The sequence below is a fragment of the Hemibagrus wyckioides genome, linkage group LG08 (assembly GCF_019097595.1).
Source record: "Hemibagrus wyckioides isolate EC202008001 linkage group LG08, SWU_Hwy_1.0, whole genome shotgun sequence".
NCBI classification, from domain to species: Eukaryota; Metazoa; Chordata; class Actinopteri; order Siluriformes; family Bagridae; genus Hemibagrus; species Hemibagrus wyckioides.
Window position 1 is genome coordinate 5,601,033 of NC_080717.1, and position 9,793 is coordinate 5,610,825.

Sequence of the window (9,793 nt, forward strand, 5' to 3'; positions counted from 1 at the left end):
ATTATTTATTTATTTATTTAAATGATTATGTATTTATTTATTTATTTATTTACTTGCATGATTATTTATTTATTTATTTATTTATTTATTTATTTTCTTTTATTTTTTTCTTTCATTTTTAATTACATTTTTTAATTTCTTTTTTTTATGCTCATGAAGGAATACATTTTATTTCAAAATACATTCTTGGGTACAAATTTAAAGGGTATATGAACCATTAAATGCCGACACCAAAATTTTCCGAAAGACATATTTTCCGACAAAATATATTGGAATAAACGATTTTTTCAAGCTGACAGACACATCTAATCTGGATGGCCTTCTACATACTTGCTTTTCTCAGAGCACGTATACAATCTGTTGAACTGGCCGAGCTCATCACCATTTAGCTCTCGCTCTCTCTCTCTCTCACTCTCACACACTCTCCTGAATGCTAATTCGCCCATCCTCTAGAGGAACATGAATCATCATCAAAGTCAATCACACTGAACCTGATGTCTTAACCTCCTCACTAACTGCCTCATTCTCAATAATCTCCCTTTTTACTCGGTAATGGCCTCCATGGCTGAAATGATGCAGTACATCGCTGAACAACGGAGATGTCAGCTAATTCACCTCTTCGACTCTGAGCTCGGTATTAAGCATGTTTCCCTAACGGTGTGATGGACATGTGATGGTACTCCAGGATCTGTCGGTTTGTGACTGTACAAATGCTACAGTAGATTTTGTTGTACTGATATAGGAAAATGTATTCCTGAAAAATTATATTAATCATATAAATTATATTCTAGACTGTGAATGTGAACTTTCTGACTTTCATTAGTTAAGTATTTCTGGAAATGTCCACTCTCCTGGGATTTTCACATCAACACAATCTCCAGAGTGGTGCGAAAAACAAAAAATATCCAGTGAGAGATGGTCAGAGAATAATGGCCATATTGGTTAGAGCGGACAGGAAGGCTAGAGAATTTCAATAATCAAGCTTTACAGCTGTGATGAGCAGAAAAGCACAAAAATATGAATGTACAAAACATCATACTATTTTAAGGTGGATTAGAAAATATCGCCTGGTCATTTTTCCTGGTCAACCCCAGCTGCCTCGTATGATTGACCCTGTACTCTGCATCCTCAGATGAGGAACTTGATCCATCATAAGATTTGACCAGAATATACATCATCTTATACATTAAAGATAAAACAACATGTAATTAATTTAATTTGCAAATAGACTGCTTTGCAACATTTCTTTTTTTCACAGCACACAAGGAACGATTTAATAGCTGTTATTTCCCACACCTGCTTAATTGGCTTATATTTCTCTTACACTCCAAATACTACAAATACTCTGGTTTATATAATTTCTGCATCATTTCACACAGAGAGCACGGGAAGCTGATGAATAAACCATGACTGTGTAAAATGTGCATGATTTAAGAGCCGAAAATGAGACTAAAATCTCTACCATGATGAATGCATTTGCATCCAGGTGCTCCTCAAGGATTTCATTTCTACTTAGTAAAGAGAAAAAGAGAAAAAACTCTTAAAGAAGCAGTTAGTCTCGTGCGCTGGGATATAGAACTGAGCAAGAATGAAATATCTCCATAAATGGGCGTTTAATTGAATCTGACAATCAGGCATAACATTATGGCCACCTGTCTAATATTGTGTTGGTCCCCCCTTTGCTGCCCTGACCCGTCCTGCACTGTGTATTCTGACCCCTTTCTATCAGAACCAGCATTAACTTCTTCAGCAATTTGAGCAACAGTAGCTCGTCTGTTGGATCGGATCACACGGGCCAGCCTTCACTCCCCACATGCATCAGTGAGCCTTGGCCGTCCATGACCCTGTCGCCGGTTCACCACTGTTCCTTCCTTGGACCACTTTTGATAGATACTGACCACTGCAGACCGGGAACACCCCACAAGAGCTGCAGTTTTGGAGATGCTCTGATCCAGTGGTCTAGCCATCACAATTTGGCCCTTCGTCAAACTCGCTCAAATCCTTACGCTTGTCCATTTTTCCTGCTTCTAACACATCAAAATGTTGACTTGCTGCCTAATATATCCCACCCACTAACAGGTGCCATGATGAGGAGATGATCAGTGCTATTCTCTTCACCTGTCAGTGCTCATAATGTTACGCCTGATCGGTGTATATTGCATGTATGATTTGTAATTCTGTTAACAGCTTGGTTATACAGATCTGGTTTTCCAGGCCACACATTAAGCTTTTGAGTCTGTCATTTCTTGAAAAAACGGCAAAGTCATGCTGAATTGCACATCCTACTGTAAGAAAATAAATCGTTGGTGTAGCAGTGACAAAATATGTGAAGTTCTTCGGGTTCGTCAGAGTCAAGAAGAACGCAGGATAAATCTTGCTCAAACATTTTATACTGATTTTCCTGTTTGTATGGCGTTTCGCTTTAAATGTAAATTGTATGGTGACTGGGAAGTGCAAAACAAAAAATCCGAAAACATAATAAGGAATCACTTGGACAATTCAGACAAAAGGTAGGTATAGTTTGCGAACGGAATTCTAACCGATGATTGGACGAGACACCTGTCACTCAAGATATACAAGAAGTAGGAAATTGTGTATCTAACTTTATTTCTTGTACATGTATAGAGTTCTGCGTTCACTTTAAACCATTTCTTTTTTGATATTGCATTTTTAAATCTAAGGAAAAATTACAAACATATTTATTTATATTTATAAGAAAATGGAATTAATTCAACTCTACTTTGAGAAAGGACGTTCATATGCCGTGATTTTGGATGTACTGATAGCGTATCATGGCATAAAGATTAGTTTGCGATCTCTAAAAACACACCTAAAGAACACAGGAATGTTTCGAAGATAAAACGATTCCAGATTATAGGATGTAAGGAGCGCTATAAGAGCAGAGCTGTGTTCATACACACACCACTTTCTACTGCTGCAGCCTCCAGGACTAAGATAAGATAAGATAAGATAAGATAAGATAAGATAAGATAAGATAAGATAAGATAAGATAAGATAAGATAAGATAAGATAAGATAAGATAAGATAAGATAAGATAAGATAAGATAAGATAAGATAAACAATAAGGTATATAAATAAATAATAAGGTATAAGATAAACCTTTATTTGTCCCAAAGTGGGGAAATTTCCACGTTACAGCAGCAGCAAAGTAGAAAAAATGTGCAAAAAATGTGCAAATATGAAACAGAAAAATAGGAATCTATATAAATACGGAAGAACAATAGGAGTAAAAATAATTTCACAAGAAAACACACAAACAATTGCACTTGGATATTGCACATCTTAAATTGTTGTTATCTTGTATTGCACAGGATTATAATTATTGTAATTCACAGTTGAGAATATCACAAAACAGTGTGTATAATGATGACAGGTTCCTGTATACCTTGAGTGACAGATGTCTCGTCCAATCAGCGGACAAAATTCCATTCGCAAATTATACCTACCCTTTCCGTTTTGTCTGAATTGTCATTGTGTTTTCTGGTTTGTTATTTTGTTTTGCACTTCTCCACTACCATAAAATGGCCAGGTGATACTACTGTCTAGCCGAATGTCTTGGTTGTTGGAATGATGGTGTTGTTACAGGTGCTGGATCAGGCGATACTATTGTTTAAACTGTAATCATGGTCATGTACACCCTTAATTCAGTGATGGTTCCTGCTACCTCTCCCATACTAATACTGGATTAAGGTTATTCATTCATTATTCTAAAAATATTCCTCTATGATATTTAAGCCTTACTGGGAATGAGCTCTTTCCGACATGTATCTTGGAGCGGAATCTGTTTTGAGGCAGTCTGTAATTTCTTATTTCACTACTACAAACTCTAGCAAATAAAAGCAAAATTATAATTCATTATGAATAACAATATGCATTAAATTCCTTTTTTTATATAAAATCTCACATGAAATTAAACAAGATGTTTCAATTTTTACACCCCGGTCACTGAGAGACTCCTAGATCTAAAGTAATTAAAGGGGTTAATGATATTTAATGGTTTAATCCACTTGAGTTTATTTTAACCCTCCTTTTATCCTTGGGGTCAATTTGTCCCCATTCAGTGTTTCTCTATATATCAGGCATAACATTATGAGCACTGAGAGGTGATAAGTGAATAAGACTCATCATGGCACCTGTTAGTGGGTGGGATATATCAGGCAGCGAACATTTTGTCCTCAAAATTGATGTTAGAAGCAGGAAAAATGGACAAGCGTAAGGATTTGAGCGAGTTTGACGAAGGGACAAATTGTGATGGCTAGACCACTGGATCAGAGCATCTCCAAAACTGCAGTTCTTGTGGGGTGTTCCCGGTCTGCTGTGGTCAGTATCTATCAAAAGTGGACCAAGGAAGGAACAGTGGTGAACCGGCGACAGGGTCATGGGCAGCCAAGGCTCGTTAATGCGCGTGGGGAGCGAAGGCTGGCCCGTGTGATCCGATCCAACAGACGAGCTACTGTTGCTCAAATTGCTGAAGACGTTAATGCTGGTTCTGATAGAAAGGTGTCAGAATACACAGTGCAGGACGGGTCAGGGCTGTAATGGCAACAAAAGTGGGACCAACACAATATTAGGCAGGTGGTCATAATGTTATGCCTGGTCAGTGTGTACATTTGACCTTTTTTTTTATTATTCATATTTAATGACTTTTCCTAATTTAATGAGGACAACCAGGTAAACTATTATTATGGTAATATGTTTTCAGTGTCCTGTACACATGCAGTGGCCTTAGTGTTCTTTGCCCCAGGCTGTTTTAGCTGTATAAAACACACACATAAAAAATAGATTCTGCTTTGGTTGTTTTGGATAACACTGAGGTCATTTTAACAATCAATTTTATAATCTTTAGGGCCCTAAACTAACATAAACATACCTGTGGTATTGCGAGAACCACCGAGAGTTCACTTGTACTTTCCAAATGTTATAAATAACAAGACTAAACAAAATAACAAAAGATCCTTCTGTCCAATGTGAGGTCAATCAGTGAGATTTTATTGTGATTTTTCTAATGTAGCGCAATAGAAACTCTGGTTGTTTAGGAGAATGAGGTGGTTAGGTTTTATATAAAAATCTATTTAGGTAGTCGACAAAGAAACATAAATTACCTGACAAAAGTCAAAACCTGAGGTGGGTAAAATAAATATATTCTGGAGGTTTAAATTGCTGGGGTCAAATTGACGCTAAGGGCAAAACATATTTGTAAAGTTGAGGATACCCGGAGGGTTAAATATTATTTTTTTTAAAAAACAGATTTCTAAAGCTCTAAGAGTTAAACTATTTTGAAAATAGTTTCCTAAAACGTTTTATTCGATTCTTAATCTGCTCACTGTGTGTGAGGTGAGTTCACTATGGTGTTCATAACATGCCTTTGCTCCAAAGTATATTTGAGATATGTACCTCTTCGGCTTTATTATTTGCTTTTATGGATCCCTTCTGATTATTTTAAAAGCCCGATAAATACAATAAGCTGCTCTACAGCACATCTGAATCACACTCAACCATCAACTCTTATCTATACAAAGAAAGGCGACGAAAAAGCAAGAAGAAATCAAACTAATTTTTACCTCAGATAACAAATTAAAATAGTTTTTGGTAAATATAATAATATATATAAAAATAGTAACATATAAAACGATGCTCTACATTTCTACTACCTTTCGTTTTGTTACTATAATCAGTGCGTGATACTTTTTACAGATAACGTGGGCACATTTACACTAATAATAATCCCAGGAAATAAAATAAACTTCTCCACTTCTTTTCGCAGCAATCCCAGTGAGAAGCTAGGGTAAAACAACATGGCGGCTTCGCTCGCTCTGTGAATTAAACTCCACTGGAAGTCACAGGGTGTGGAGCATCACCCCATGCTCTGTCCTTGATGTCAGTATGGGGATTTCCAGCATTGCTGAGCCTTGTGGGAGCTCAGTTCCGACTGTAGCACCATTAACGGCTGTGTCCAAGAAGCTAACAGTTAATGAGTGCTGTGCTTGTTTTTGGAAAGGCCTCAAACAAAATGGCCGCTGATAGTGCTGGTTAATGAGCGATTATTTTCAGTGAAAAATGGTACAGTTTAAATCATTCAACCTGTTTATACACAATAACGTCAGCACGTTATCTACATCCTGTGATTTTCTTGTTTTTTCGTCCCGCCCCACTCTCACATGACTAACTCCTCCCCTTTCAGGGAGAAATGAACAGTAACACAATAAAAGTGGTATAAAAGCTCAAACCTATACAACTTCTTGAAAATTTGAAATATCTCCCAGAATGCCTTGCCCATGCCACCCAGTGTGTGCTTGAAACAGCGAGTGGCGAGCCGATGAAGGAAATATCCCGCTGTTCACCAGTTTATGGTAATATTTCCGTCTCCTTTTAAGCCTACTCTGTACTTTGATTCAGCAGTAATAATTCTGACACGGTGCACCTAAGGCAAATCCATCCTTATGTTTCTGGAGCACTCCACAGATGGTACATCGCTGTTCACATTCGGCTGATTTCTGACTCTGCTAAATACGTGGGCGTCATATTTTTCAGAGCGAATCCCCTGCTGCACGTCAGAGACTTTATTCACGGAGGGTGAACCACATCCCTGCATCTTTATCACCAGCGGCATCTCGGCACACGCTGAGAAGAAGGAGAAGCTCTTGAACCTGAGATATTTTTGCGATTTTGGAATTGGAAAGCACAATTTCGAATCGGTGGTGTATTTCTTTTCAGTTCAGTTTATGCTTCCTGTTTTTCCTGCACTGAACAATTCAACAATAATAACCGGATGTCTTTTCTTTTCTTTTTTTTACGTAATACGTAATTTGGTTTTCTCTTGCCTTGTTGTCCGATTATTATCAGATTATCCTTAATAAAGTTTCTTTCTTTTTGCATTTCTTGTTCCAGGGCCGTATGTTTTGATTTGTTTTTCTGGATATGAAAGAAACTCAATGTGATTCGCAATTTTTCCATAATAGAGATTTCCAAAAAAAAGGGCATTCGGAGAGCAGAGAGAAGGGAAAAAAAAAACTGATAGAAAAGGTGGAGAAGGACTTTTTATTTGTCTCAAGTTGAAAAAGAGTATTGATGAAATGTTGCCGAGCGCAAACACACATTTATTTTCCTTTTGCGAGCGTTCAGCGTTTCCATTTCTCTGGAGAAAGCCGGAGGGATTATGCCAGACCTTGGCCAAATTATCCATCCTCCTCTCAACACCTGGCAGATCACAACTGAGGTGGAAGAAATCTCTCTCTCTCTCTCTCTCTCTCTCTCTCTCTCTCCATAGCAAGGTGTTCATCTGACAGCGACGGAGCAGAACGCTTCAGATGTGCTGCCTCATTTTTCATTATGCGCAGCGTCAGTCCATCAGTCTCCCTTGGCCTCTTACTGCATTTCCCTTCTGTCAAACTATTCTGATGCGATGAGATAACTTTTACCTTGGTAAATCTACAGAGATGGGAAAATGGGTCACAACACAGCCGTGTGCTAGGCATGCTAATTGGAGGCATTTCTGCAAAGTGGAATTTAATCAGGTTACATTTGAGCTTGGACCCTGATATTGTTCGTTAATTGAATTTTAGCATACAGTCTTGCGGCTGGAGCTTTCCTCAGGAAGTGCCTGTAGAGTAGAAAGGAGATACGATCAGGTAACTGGCAGTGTAATTTAGTGCATGAGTGAATCTTCTCCAGGCTTCTTTTTGATTTCAGGATTTCGAAGCGTCTCGTGCGTGGTGGTGTCTCGCAGGCTGCCTGCTCTTATCTTGCAGATTTACACAGGTCAGTGCAGAACATGAGGCGTCTGGGAGACGTGATGTAATTGACCTGTAGCAAACAACAGATTGGGATTAATTATAGAAGCAAGGAACACACAGCTGAGCTCGATGAGCAGACTGGTGGATCAACACCTGCAAGCACACACTCATACAACTCTGTATAATTATATGTACTTATGCTAAATTTATACAGTATAGCTTTTAAAAAGCAGAAAATCATTGCAAAGAACGTGACAATGCAACATGCCTGGCGTATATTTATCCTGTTTATCAGTGGAACTATTTTACACAAAAGTGCATGCTGTTGCTCAGTAACTAATCCAAAGCCAGGATTATCAGTATTCTGGCTGAGGATATGTTGCTTTCCCATCATATCAAATAAATAGGCTGGGTTTCTGACAGGAAAAATCTCAAGCACTAACTAAGATTCGTTTTAATCATTCATAAGGGTGCCAAAACTTTATCTTAAGTTAAAATACATAAAGACAAATTTTTCGCCTAACCTCAGGACTTAAAGATGCCAATATTTTGTCGTAAGTGAAAATACAGAGAAGTAAATCTTTCACATAACAGTAGTACATTAGCAGTAGACAATCAGGGGTGCCAATACTTTCATTTTTACATAATACAGTTGAGTTGGAGTGCATGAGTTTCAGCCAGTGTTAAATGTTAGGAAGCCGAGGTTTGGAAATCTCCTTAATTTGAGGTTTACTCGGGTAAAACGGTAGCTTAATTTCAAGCAGCAGGAAATCGTAAAGGGATTAAAAAATGTGTTCATTGTTTGTATAATTATTTCCCGTATATTACTGTAGAATCATCCAGCCGAATTTCTGCGGCTGAGAAAACTATTACACCCTCCCCGACTCTGCTCACACCTAAAATGGTGGAAATGCTCACTTCCGGTCTCTTTATAGACCAGCGGTTCTGGCTGGATTTACGTCGTTTATCACGATATTTTTTTAGAGGACGATGCAGAAAAGTCGTAAATGGAGTTAAATCAATATAGTACATCAAGGAACCAAAACCAATCAGATAACAGTGACCTAAAAGATGATTATCCTCTATCCTAAACAGAAACAGATGAAATGTCAGCACAGCCCGTGTGCATGGCAAGTGAGGCACGCACTAGCTGGCATTCTCCGTGCCATTTAGGGGGAAAAAAATCAGATCAATTCTCTCTTTGTCTGTTTTGTCAGATGCCAGAGGTCAGCATAAAGTCAAATTCAAATTAGCTAAAAATTTTGCTGCACTAACTGCTGGAACAGTTCATAATCCGTCAGTCTGTGAGTTTCTTTGGTGTCAAACATCTATCCATTGTCTATACCCGCTTTATTCCTAATTAGGGTCACGGGGATCTGCTGGAGCCTGTCCCAGCACACATTGGGCGAAAGGCAGGGGTACACCCTGGACAGGTCACCAGTCCATCACAGGGCCACACATATAGACAGACAACCACACACACTCACACACACACACTCCTATGGGCAATTTAGGATTACCAATCAACCTAATGTACATGTTTTTGGACTGTGGGAGGAAACCGGAGTACCCGAAGAAAACCCATGCAGGCTAATCACTAAGCCACCATGCTGCCCCAGTGTCAAACATTTTTTTAGGAAAACAACTTTTTAATAGGTGATATTTGTTAGGTATTATTAGGTATTATATTATATTTGGGCCTCCTGGTGGTTCAGCGGCAGGATCCTGTGCTCTTATTGCTGTGCCCCGGGTTTGATTCCTGGGCAGGGCACCAACCCAACCACTGAAGAGTTAACTCTCTGTGCTGGTCCCAAGCCCGGATAAAAATGGGAGGGTTGCGACAGGAAGTGCATCCGGTGTAAAACCTGTGCCAAAATCATGCGGATGAAAGGATCCGTTACAGACAGCGGACCCTGCCATTGCAGGACAAACGCTAGGAAAAGAAATGAGGTATTATATTTAGTATAGCATACTGTCCTGTACATGCAAAAGCCTATACCTACTGGTTTGAATGAAAGAGTTTTGGATGAAACACAGCA